We start from the raw sequence: 11,356 nt of genomic DNA on the forward strand, positions 1-11,356 counted from the left end.
ACATGGGCCCAATTATTATAGGCCTTATTGTGATTTAAACAGGCGACCTATATAAAAATTCACCTCTTTAAAGTTATTGGAATGTTTGTCAATAAGAGAAAATATCAATATTTTCTTTTCTGTAATTCCTTTATATATATGTGTATATATATATATATATATATACACACGAGTGTTTCCCTTTGATTTACATGTCGGTTTGTGTTCTGCCATCTCCTCTGCTTGCCTGCAGTCTGTTGGACATCCTGCTGACACTATTTTAGCCCCTTTCACAAGGGTGTGCTGACCGCAGCCTGCCTTTGTAGTTTGTATACTAAATGCACAGCAGAGAAGGATCCCTTTTGGGCCCGTGGTTTCCTGAAAAAAGCCATCTGCAACTGCTCTGCTTTCTATATGGCCTGAGGAAAGAGGACAGGCCCAAATAAAGTGGATTCATAGAGTGTATGGACCTCAACAAAGAATTCATTCATTTTGTTGTCCTGGTGTGGACGGAATGACTTTGACCCATAAAACCTTTTTATGGGTTCCACTCATGGCAAAACATCTCTTTTTGATGTTTGAGAAACCCATTCTCTATTTATTTTTTTAAATAGCGAAGGCATATGGATGTTCAAGGTTTCTGTTCTGTGCTTATTTCTTTCCAACTTTCCATCTACGTTACCTAAAGACCCGTCCTTAGTATCTACATGGTGCCAGGTCATAATTGATAAGGATGGTGGGCGGTGGTGAGTGTTTAACTTCAACAGCAGACCCTTCTCTTTGGGATTATCGAATGTTTCAGTAGCTCACTGCCGGTATTCTGATGGGCTGCAGGACAATAGCCAACAAGAGTGCTCCTAATCTTCCCTTCAGATAGTGAGCGTGCTCTGGGAAGTTTCAGTTTGCAGATGAAAGGAGAAGAGGAAAGACAAAGTGAGAGGTAGAGAGAGAGAGTAAGGGAGACAGAAAAAGGGAAAAACAGCAGAAATCCTATTTAACAGGATTTCCTATTCTCTTTCCTCTGCCATTTCTCTCCAAGTTGCATAAATACATCTTTCATTTGCTTTTACCTGGAATGGTGGAAAGCAGATACTGTTTGCAATAAAGACGCAGCGTAACTCTGCATGTATAATAATGCATAGTGCACATACGATTGCATTAGTTTCATCCAGCTGTGCGACTGGTTTGGGTAGAAGCCTCAGGCAAAGGCAACAGCAAATTTACCAATTATGCTTAACCACGACTCTTACTGCCATTACTTTTAAAGCGGGACCATAAACTTGAAAACATTTTAGCTTGAGATGAATCGTGGAGAATCAAAAGAGAATGTAAAAGCACTGATCATCTCAGAGGATGGATCTTGTGTTCATTGTGTCAAACAAAAGCCCCACAAAAGGTACAAAACGTACCCTCAGACCATCCGTGGACTGCTTTCTAACAAATGCATTAATGGAGGTGAAGGGGCATCCGTTTCATTCCCTGCCCTACATTTACATTTGACATAAAACCAAGTGTATTACACTGACTGTACAGCACTTAAGTCATTTGTTTATTCTTCAACTACCAACTCTTTATACATTTTAAGGTAACAATCACAATCATTTTTCGATTGCCTCTTGAATCCAGCTGCCTCACTATTTATTCATTTAAAAAACCCACAGTACAGAAACTTGAACCTGCCGTCCAAAACTCCAAACCCTGTCATTTCATCCTACTCAAATTTAGAATTACTCCAAAACCACAACAAAAACCATTCAATCCCACCAAATGACTGAATGCGGTATAATTACATGATGCTACAGCCAAATTCCTTCGGCGTTGTTGAATTAAAGCCAGCATACAATTGTGTCATATTAAAATGACAGAAGCATAAACATGTCATCCCTTATGTTTGAGCTGGCTCTACAAAAAGTATAAAATGAAATAAGCACTATATTTAATGATTTCTGCTTATGTGCTTGCCAAGTCCGGGGGGGTCTGAAAGAGGCTTGTGCTGCTGGAGGACACACTGCTGCTCTGCATTAGTCTCAGAATAGACTCCAATGGACAATGGACAATGTCAACGTCAATAAAGTTCTTACGAAGTACAGTGCAGATTTATTATTGATGGCGATGATGTTACAGCATCAGCTTTGAATTACAATAGTTGCCATTCAAAGCTGATGCTATAGTTGCAATTCAAAGCTAGATAGACAAACAAAAGTCACAAAGCATGAGCTCACATATCTTCAGCACAGAATATTGCAGCCTTTGAGAGAAAAAGGCTCAGCACTGTTTGCAAACTCCACTCCGTAGACTTCACCTCACAGAGCCCAAGTGGCTACAAGTGGACCAGGCCATCAAATGAGCAACAGATGAATCTGATTACATCATTTCCATCTCTTTACTTTAAAGCTTTTAACATTCAGTTTTTAATCCGATAAGGCAGTCACTAAGTGGCCTGCAGGTAAGAGCATCGTTCAGCATCGTCACTGAGATCACACAGGAAACAGAGTCAATTGAATCAGCTTTAATGGATATATCCTGATGTTTTTAGGTTTCGTTGTCAATCAGACATGTTGATCGAGTTTGGCGAGGGGAGGACAGAGCAACACTTGTGTGTCGTGACAATGGTGTTGCCACAGATGATGCACTAATTACAGTTTTCAAATTTCCTTGAAGGGCTCTTCCAGGGACACACACACACACACACACACACACACACAGACAACGGAATTCCTCTGGAAAAGCTCTTTGTATGCTTTAAACAAAACCATGGATTCATCGATCGGCCATATGTTTCACGTCTGCCTCTAATTTCACTGTGGTTGTCATGCAGAAAAAATGCACAATTTATTTTAAAAACGTCATTAATGCTTCGACATTTTTTCTCTGATCATTTGACACACAGCATCCTGTAATAATTGTGTTGTGTTGTAGCTGTGGTTTTTTTGTAATGAGATCTAACATTGCAAATGTGAACGTCAATAATTATGTTTAAACAGGAAAATAGGAGAAATTGAATGCTGCCAGACGAAACCACACGTCTCATTCTTGTGTTATAATGCCATCAGTGAGTATTTTCCGTGCAGGCTGCAGATACTGACATCAGTCTCCTTTTATCTGGTTGTTATAAAACTGCTGAGATCTACTCAGCAGCGCCCTCTGAACCCGTGGCATCTGTTTTAGATGCTGAGATAAGCACAGTCCTGCACCGCGTGCTTTGATGATGTTAACAATGTATGACACGTCATTCGCTTTTGCAGATTTAAAGACCTCTAAATATCAGATGACAGAGGTAAAAAGGAATAATTGTTTTATCTCAAGTATACCTGCAAACTGGGCCTCGGTTAAAATTGTGACGAATGCACATTATGGGCTTTAATTTAACTTTTGGCTCGTCTTCCTTAAGAGTCACTCCATCCTGCTGGTTCTTGTCAGCATGAGCTTTTAGCCAGGGCAGCAACTTCCAGTGTTTTAATCAGTGTTTATAAGAGAGACTGCCTGACCCTGATATCGGTTGGATGTGGTAGCCCAGGGGAGCAGGGACCCGGCACCCTCCCATCCTGCCCGCTGAATGGAAGTCAAACTGGAGATTACATCTTCAAACAGAACCATGTATCTTACTACTACACGACTAAAATCTTAAGACCAGAGGAACTCTGTATGGTTGCCATATCCTTTCACAGGAATCATCAGCCACTGCACCCCCCCCCCCCCCCCCCCCCCCCCCCAACCCAACACCACCATCAACCCCGCCCTCTTGCCTCTCGGCAGGAGTGACGACACTGCCGGTGAACAAATCGTTTCCAGCTCAGGTCACATTTGGGATGTTTAATCCGAGGGGAGTCCAGATGTGCTTCGCAAACTCTTTTGTTAATGAGTGTCAGGAGTTTTTGGGGAGAATCTGAGAGATTTGTGAGAGTGTGCAAACTTTAGACACAAAATTAAGTATTCTCATTTCTTATAATAAGGCTATTTAGCATATGAACACCCCTTTGCTTGGTCTACAGAGACGAGCTACACAGTACAAGTTGGACAACTGAACAAAACGGTGCAAACCAGAAGGTGAAACACTGCTGCATCACTGAATGTGATACGAGTTCACCAGTGATGCTCCTAAAGAAAATGTGTGAAATGTCTGTTTCAAATGCCCTTCATCTTTTGAGGAGATATTTTCACAAAAAAAAAGCCAAAAGATATTTAGAGGTGGGGACGAACACAACAATTAAACCACCTTACATCAACAATACATTGAGTGTTACTTGAGTTTAAACCATCAAAGAGCAAGAATGCTTATCTCTTTTAACAATATTATTTGCTGTCATTCTCAGGAAGATAATGTGTCTAGGAGTGGTGTGTGTGTGTGTGTGTGTGTGTGTGTGTGTGTGTGTGTGTGTGTGTGTGTGTGGGGGGGGGGGGGGGGGGGGGGGGGGGGGGGGGCAGACGTCACATGTAAATGCTCATCAAGTGTAAAAGAGCTAAGCCATATGGTGGGTCACACTTAAACAAGACATTATGGAAACACAGAGAGCACCCAAGGGAGTAAATCTGTCTGTGCCACTGCAGAGAGATGTGAATGCACACAAACACACTCATGAGCGCACACTACATGTGGTGTGAAACGAGAATGGGATTTAATTTAAGTTCAACATAAGATTATTTTGGTACAGTCTAATCTCTGGGAAAGTCCTTCACAAGGAGAGACTTTAGTGACCACGTCTTCATGAAGTCACTATCCATGTTTGTCTAAAAGATACCATTGCACATGATCCAGGGTCTGATGTTTTTGATGCCTCTCGTCTGGCGATTGGGCAGACTGATTTCTTTTTTTTCCTAGTTCAAAGCCCTTTAGGTAAAATAATTAAAGACTCACAAAATATGTGTCCCTCCATTTCCTCTGGTTTGACTCTGACATACAGAGGAGGCCCTACAGGAATACAGGAAACAGAATCTGCAATTAAACCGTAAATTTGACCGACACATAAATTCACTGTCCAAATATACTGGACGTTACGTATTTACTCTGGTTTGGATGTGTTTTAAGAATGAAGATTGATGACGCCATTGCTTTTTTGTCTAAAACTGTTTATTTGCAACTGCCTTCTCGTATTCCTCTGTTTGGGATCTCGGCATAGTTAATGTGACATAAATTGTGGGTTACTGTTCATATGTATATACAATAAATCAGATCAGTTGACAAGAAAGGAAGGAAGGATGGTAAGCAGCTGGGAGGAAAGGGGAAATAAAGACAAAATATTGCTTTGGTGCAATATTTGAATTAAAAAAAAAGATAGATGGGTGACATTTGCAACATCAAGACTTTTGACTTTGGATTTCTGTCATTACATTATTACATTACAGTCATTTAGCAGACGCTTTTATACAAAGAGACTTACAATCAGATTCTATCACGCCGTAGGCACAGCTACAGGAGAAATTTGGGGTTAAGTGTCTTGCTCAAGGACACATCGACATGCGAATAGTGGAGCCGGACCCGGGGATCGAACCGCCGATCCTCTGTTTGAAGCATGCTTGTCAACATTTTTAAAAAGCAGTTGCAAGTCTGACACAAATGTTGTGTCAGAGAGGGCAGAAACACTGATTTGTGACAGATTATGTGTTTCACCACTTAACGCCCACAAGAGCACAGAAAGCACAGAAAATATAGTTTGCCAGCCATATTCAAAAACAGCTTGAAGTTACAGAAACACTCAACATCCCACTTGTTACTAATGAAGTTTGAATGCTTTCCAAAACTGCCATATGGTGTTTTTCCCACAATTAGTAAACAGATTTAGATTTAGTTTAAAATCAGTAGTTTCCCTAATGTGGTTGTGGGAATAAAAACTTTAATGCAAGGATCAGACGGCTTTTTTTTAAAACTCAACCATTTAAATCATCTTAAATTTAGGCATAACTGTGGGCGTGGCCAATTTGAGTGACAGGTTGGCGCCTCTCAGGCCACTAGCCGCTAGCTGTATCTCCTCACGGTTACGGTTCTGATACTGTATGTCTGCGCTTGTCCGATGTTGGTGCAAAACACTCCGATGTTTCCTCTAACGGAGAAAATAGAGTTGCCGAAATATCCTGAATTACACAATGAGGAAGAAAGAGCGGATGTGCTTCCCAGCCCTTTAAAAATATATATATATATATATATATATATATATATATATATATATATATATATATATATATATATATATATACTTTTTTTATGTAACACCATGTTAAACAAAATATTAATGATAGCATATTAAAGTACTTTTACAGTCTTTAAAACATGTCTGGAGGAGATAAAGAAAGAGTTGGCAAATGAAAAAAAAAACACTTACATTAATCATTTTTTTAACAGCACTGACAAACTACTTTTTATGTTGTTTAGTATGAGAACTTGTGTAGCGTGGGTAACCGAAGGAAAATTAAAGAAACCGCCAGAACTGCTGGCCTCCTCTGTCTGAAGGTAACAAAAAACGGACTACTTTCTTGGCTGGGAGCAGTCCTTTCCTGAAGTTTCTGCTGGCTGCCTGGCAACCTCACACAATGCTGTTTTGAAGCTTTTTTTACAAATTAAACAAACTTGTCATGGCGCACACAATTTATGGGCCGTCAATATCTGCTTACACAAATCCAAAAGCACTCTGCTGCCTGAGCTTTTGGGTGCATCTCCAACAACAGTTCATTTACTCTGGTTACTCCTGCTGAGTCAGATTTCTTGAAAAGGAAAAATTGGAATCCTTTCTTCAAGTTGAGTCAAACAGACATGATGCTCTTTGACCGTCTCTTTCTTTCCCTCTCTTTCTCTCTTCCTATTCTGGATCTATACCATGAACTTCTCCTCAATTCAGTTTCCTCTCACAGCCAGGTTTCTGTTGGACTTCTTTAACTGATCCATGAAAGTGACTTTACCATATGTTCAGTGCCACTGCAGCTGTCAGTGATGATGGCAGTGTATCTGGCAACATACACTTGCGGAGAAAACTCCAACTTTTCGACCCAAGTTGAATACTGACAAACAGTTTGCCAGTTACAGTCCTGTCTGAACTGCAGCAAGTTATTTCCCAGCACAGTGCAGTTAACGATTTCACAACTCCAGAAACATACAATTTAAATAATATCATCATTTTAATTAGAGAGTTGTGGAGGTGCTGGTAGGTTGAGTTTGCAAACTTTGCACAGAGCCAGATAACCGGTTTCCTGTTCCCCCCTGTTTCCAGTCTTTGTGCTAAGCTAAGCTAGCCAGATGTAGTCATATATTTAAAGGACAATTATAAGCTTGGTATTGATCTTCTCATCTAAGTCCTGGCAAGATAGGGAGTGTGCTAAGCGTATTTCTCAATATGTCTAACTATACTTTTAAGCCGATCTATGAACAATCACTTTCTTCCCAGGTTTTTCGTAATAAACAAGGCCAATGTACAGTTAATGCTGAATGACAATATTCTGCTTTGGCACGGTTTAATATGAGACGGCTTTCAGATTGGACAGAGAACCTGCTTTGAACTGAGCCACTACCGCACGTGAACACACAGAAACACACTTTGACTTCAAGCTCTGTTGCCAATAATGCTGTGGTTTCTGCAGCAGTAATCAGTGTTATCAATAAGTCCTTGGAATGTTATGGAATAGACTAAATAGTCTAGTTGTGTTTGATATACACTGGTTCTCCTTTTCCTGTTTCCCTTCCATTTGATATGTCTGGTCAATGGCCTCATGGCCAGGTGGATGATCAGACCACATCCTAATATTAACTCTGCATCTGCCCTCATTAATCAGCCCGTAACTCCCCCGAACAACCTCCAAGGGGTCTTACACACGTTTACAATTCATTACGAGACTCATATTTGAGGTTACATTCTGACATCAAACACAGGCAAAGAAAACCAGGAATTACAAAACAACGAAACTCCAACTAATCACATTGACAGGAAGATGAAAGGCGAGTGTTGAAGGGGCATGGAGGAATCCTGACAGTCTTGTTTGTTATCGCCTGGTACCAATCAAACTGTCCACGATTCAGGCTCAACCCCGAGCTCCATTTTTGCAAAACCCAAGATGGTTTGTTTGTGAAATGCAAGGCATTCCATAGAGCTTCATGTGTTTAGAACCTCAAAATGAGTATGGGCAGCTATTCTGTCATTATCAAACCCTCGGCCAATCATTTAATTCCAGACATTTCTTAACAGAAAGCCCAACGTCCTTCACATATACATCCATCCATATGTGATTCAGGGACTAAGCAGTTTTGTTGCAAATTTTACCAAAACCGCAAGCACAAACCTTTAAAAAACAATTTGTTATTGACATGATGACTGTTTTACAAAGAAATAGAAGCAGAAAACTTTTACAAAACATCAAGCAAGCACAGAAATCCAACATTTTTTTATTTTGGGGATGATTATTGATGCCAACAGCTGTCCTCAGGGGATGAGTGAAACAAGTTTGTGCTGAACTGCATGTTCCCCCCCCGCGTCTGGACGGCTGTATCTAGTTTTGTAATTAAGATGTTTTAATTAGGCTTATCCTTTCATGTTTGGGGAAAACGTGGCCACAGTTGTGCCTCTCTCTGTGAGAGCGCAGAGGGGACACTGGGATCTAAACTGTGCCAGAAGAGCTGCGGTCCACCAACCACAAACCGCTGATTCATTTTATCCGTCTGCAGCACTCAACGAGAACAGATCACGCTGAAGAAGGGCACATCTTGAGTCCTTTCTTTGCCGTCATGCGTTCATATCACAGCACCTTTTTTTTTTCTTCCCAGGAATCAAGTTTGCTTACTTCATCATTGCTGGTGGGCCATGTGAACAAACACCTGAATATTAGTGAGCCAGTAAGTGTGGAAAAGAACATGAAGTCCTGTGACTGCCGGTGATAAATTAACCAGGCCTGATTGAACAAACAGATGTGTTATGTGTAACGATATCACGACCTGGGCCGGGGCTTTTCTTTTAGAGGATGTGTTACTAATTCTTCCTTCCTGGCCTTGCTCGCAACTGCTGCATTGTGTTAGAGCACTTTTCATCAGCAGAATCTGGCTTTCACAACCGTATAGGTGGAGGTATGTGACACATGCCTAAAATTAAGTTTAAGGTCAGGCATGGGGGGGGGGGGGGGGGGGGGGGGTCTTTGAGAGCCTGTACATTGGCCATTGTGAGGAAGAGAAAACATTTTCACTGCGTTTGACCTTTGTACAAACTCCAGATAACCCTCATTTGACAACGACTCACTCAGGCATAAACGTAAGACAACTGGGCTCAGTGTTTGTGCGCTTATTGTCCTAATTGATCACACATCACCCATTCTCATACAAATAAATAATAACTCAAGGGGAATTTGAGAAACTGGCGGCTCCGTCATCCGTGTCTGTAAACTGCAGCACCAGAATAAGTGTGCAAGAAAGCCAAATAGACCTACAATGAAACAGATACAGTCTGCTTTCAAAACACCATGAATATGGATGTGACCACAGAAACTCACAAGTCTCGAGTTTGCTTCAACATGACGAAGCAAGAAGTTCATCATTGAAGTTTGATTACATGGTTCAGTCTTCAATTTGTTGGCAAAGACAACGGTTTCATTCACCCCCATCTTTGCAAGCTCAACTATTCAGAGTGGCGAGGATTTCTGAGATGTTGTACAGTTATAGTAATGATTGCCGGAGTCCCGATTTCAACCTTTCACAACAAGTATGTAGCTTGTTGCATTAATGATCTGAAGCCCACTTCATGTCCTTACCTTGGTTCATCTCAGTGATATCCGTTTCTAAAGAGTGTGAAACTTTAATTCTCCAGGTCTGTTGACTTGTCAGACAAATCAGCAACAAGGGGAGAAAGACATGTTCTTTGAGGGAAGATAAGAGAAGGAAAAGGAGAGAGATAGATCTTGGAAGTGTGAGGGAGAGTAAAGAGAGTCGGTTTATTTGCAGCTCCGCTGGAGGAGGGATGAGCTCACAGACCAGCTGCATCTCGTGGGGAGTGTTAGAACAGGAGGAGAAAGGAGGAAGGAGGGGAAACAGAGAGGAGACAGATCAGAGATCATCTCTCATTCCCCAGACTCAGCTTCAAAGTCTTGCAAACGCAGCAGGGAGGTAAAGCCTCAAATATGGCCTCCAAACTCAACCAGAGACGCACAACATCTATTCTGCATACATCTACAGCGCGCGAGAGAGAGATAGGGAGAGAGAGAGAGAGAGAGAGAGAGAGAGAGAGAGAGAGAGAGAGAGAGAGAGAGAGAGAGAGAGAGAGAGAGAGAGAGAGAGAGAGAGCATAAACATGCAGAAGCAAATGCTACGAACACAGCTTGGGGTCACAGACGCAAACAAACTGAAACTGTTCTGCTGAGTCTGTGAAATGAGCAGTCTGGGTTAGGATACGAATAGAGAGGGGCGGAGGGGTGAGAAGAGTGAGATTGTTTTTAAGAAGTTATAGACAATCGCACAAAACAGTAATTTTCCTGATCAGCGTGAGAGTACCTGATGACGGGCGTCACCCGGCAGCGCAGGTCTAACTGAGCTGTTTTCAGTTGAGGGCTTGCAGAGCAGACAGCGCCGATTGAGGAGAGAAGTGCCGACAAGAGTTTGTGGCTGGTGAAAGTGTTAAAGCCTTATTACAGTTCAGACTCCAAGTTGACGACTGCATGGGGCGGATACAGGACGGCTTATCAGGAACAGGAACACGACAGAGCACGTGTACAGCACCAGCAATGGGATATCTTTTACAAATATGTTTCTAAATTGCATAAAATCTACAGCAAACCTCGCTCAAAAAGTGTCTCTACTGACCACAACTTTTTTTTCTTTACAAAAAAATAAGAAAATAAAAATAAATCACCACAAGCTTTCAACACAGGCAGGAAACACCACGAAGCTGTTATTTCTAATGAACAGTCTTCCTCCTTTCTCCACCCCTGTGTAATATTCCCACAGTGCATTGTTGTTATTTCGCATTCCACAAAAGTATTGTCCCATTTTTGTGCCGAGGTATACATCAGAGGTTTCCCCAGTAAGTGGTATAATGAGCAGGGGTTGACAGAGGAGAATTAGTGCCCGCAGTGTCCCCCAGCTGGGGGCAGATGAGGACCAAAGCCAAGCCTTTGTCTCCACCAGCAGGTCCCAGGCTCCAGAGAGAGAGAGTGAGTAAGTCTAAAGCATCGACTGTACACTCCGGGCTGCAGTGCCAGGAAAACACAACAGAATTTTTTCATGTTCTCATCTGGAAACCTGGTTTCAGTTCCTTAGCTTAGCCTTGTCTAAAATCTGGATCTCACCACTAAACACTTCCTTCTGAAACCCAGTGTGGAGTGGGCGCTGAAAAAAAAAAAATACTAACCTCAACCCATTCCACATACACACTGGGTTGGACCAGAAGGATGTGGATCATTCTGTCAAATTATTTAA

The sequence above is a fragment of the Pholis gunnellus genome (assembly GCF_910591455.1).
Source record: "Pholis gunnellus genome assembly, chromosome: 3".
In the NCBI taxonomy this organism is placed as follows: Eukaryota; Metazoa; Chordata; class Actinopteri; order Perciformes; family Pholidae; genus Pholis; species Pholis gunnellus.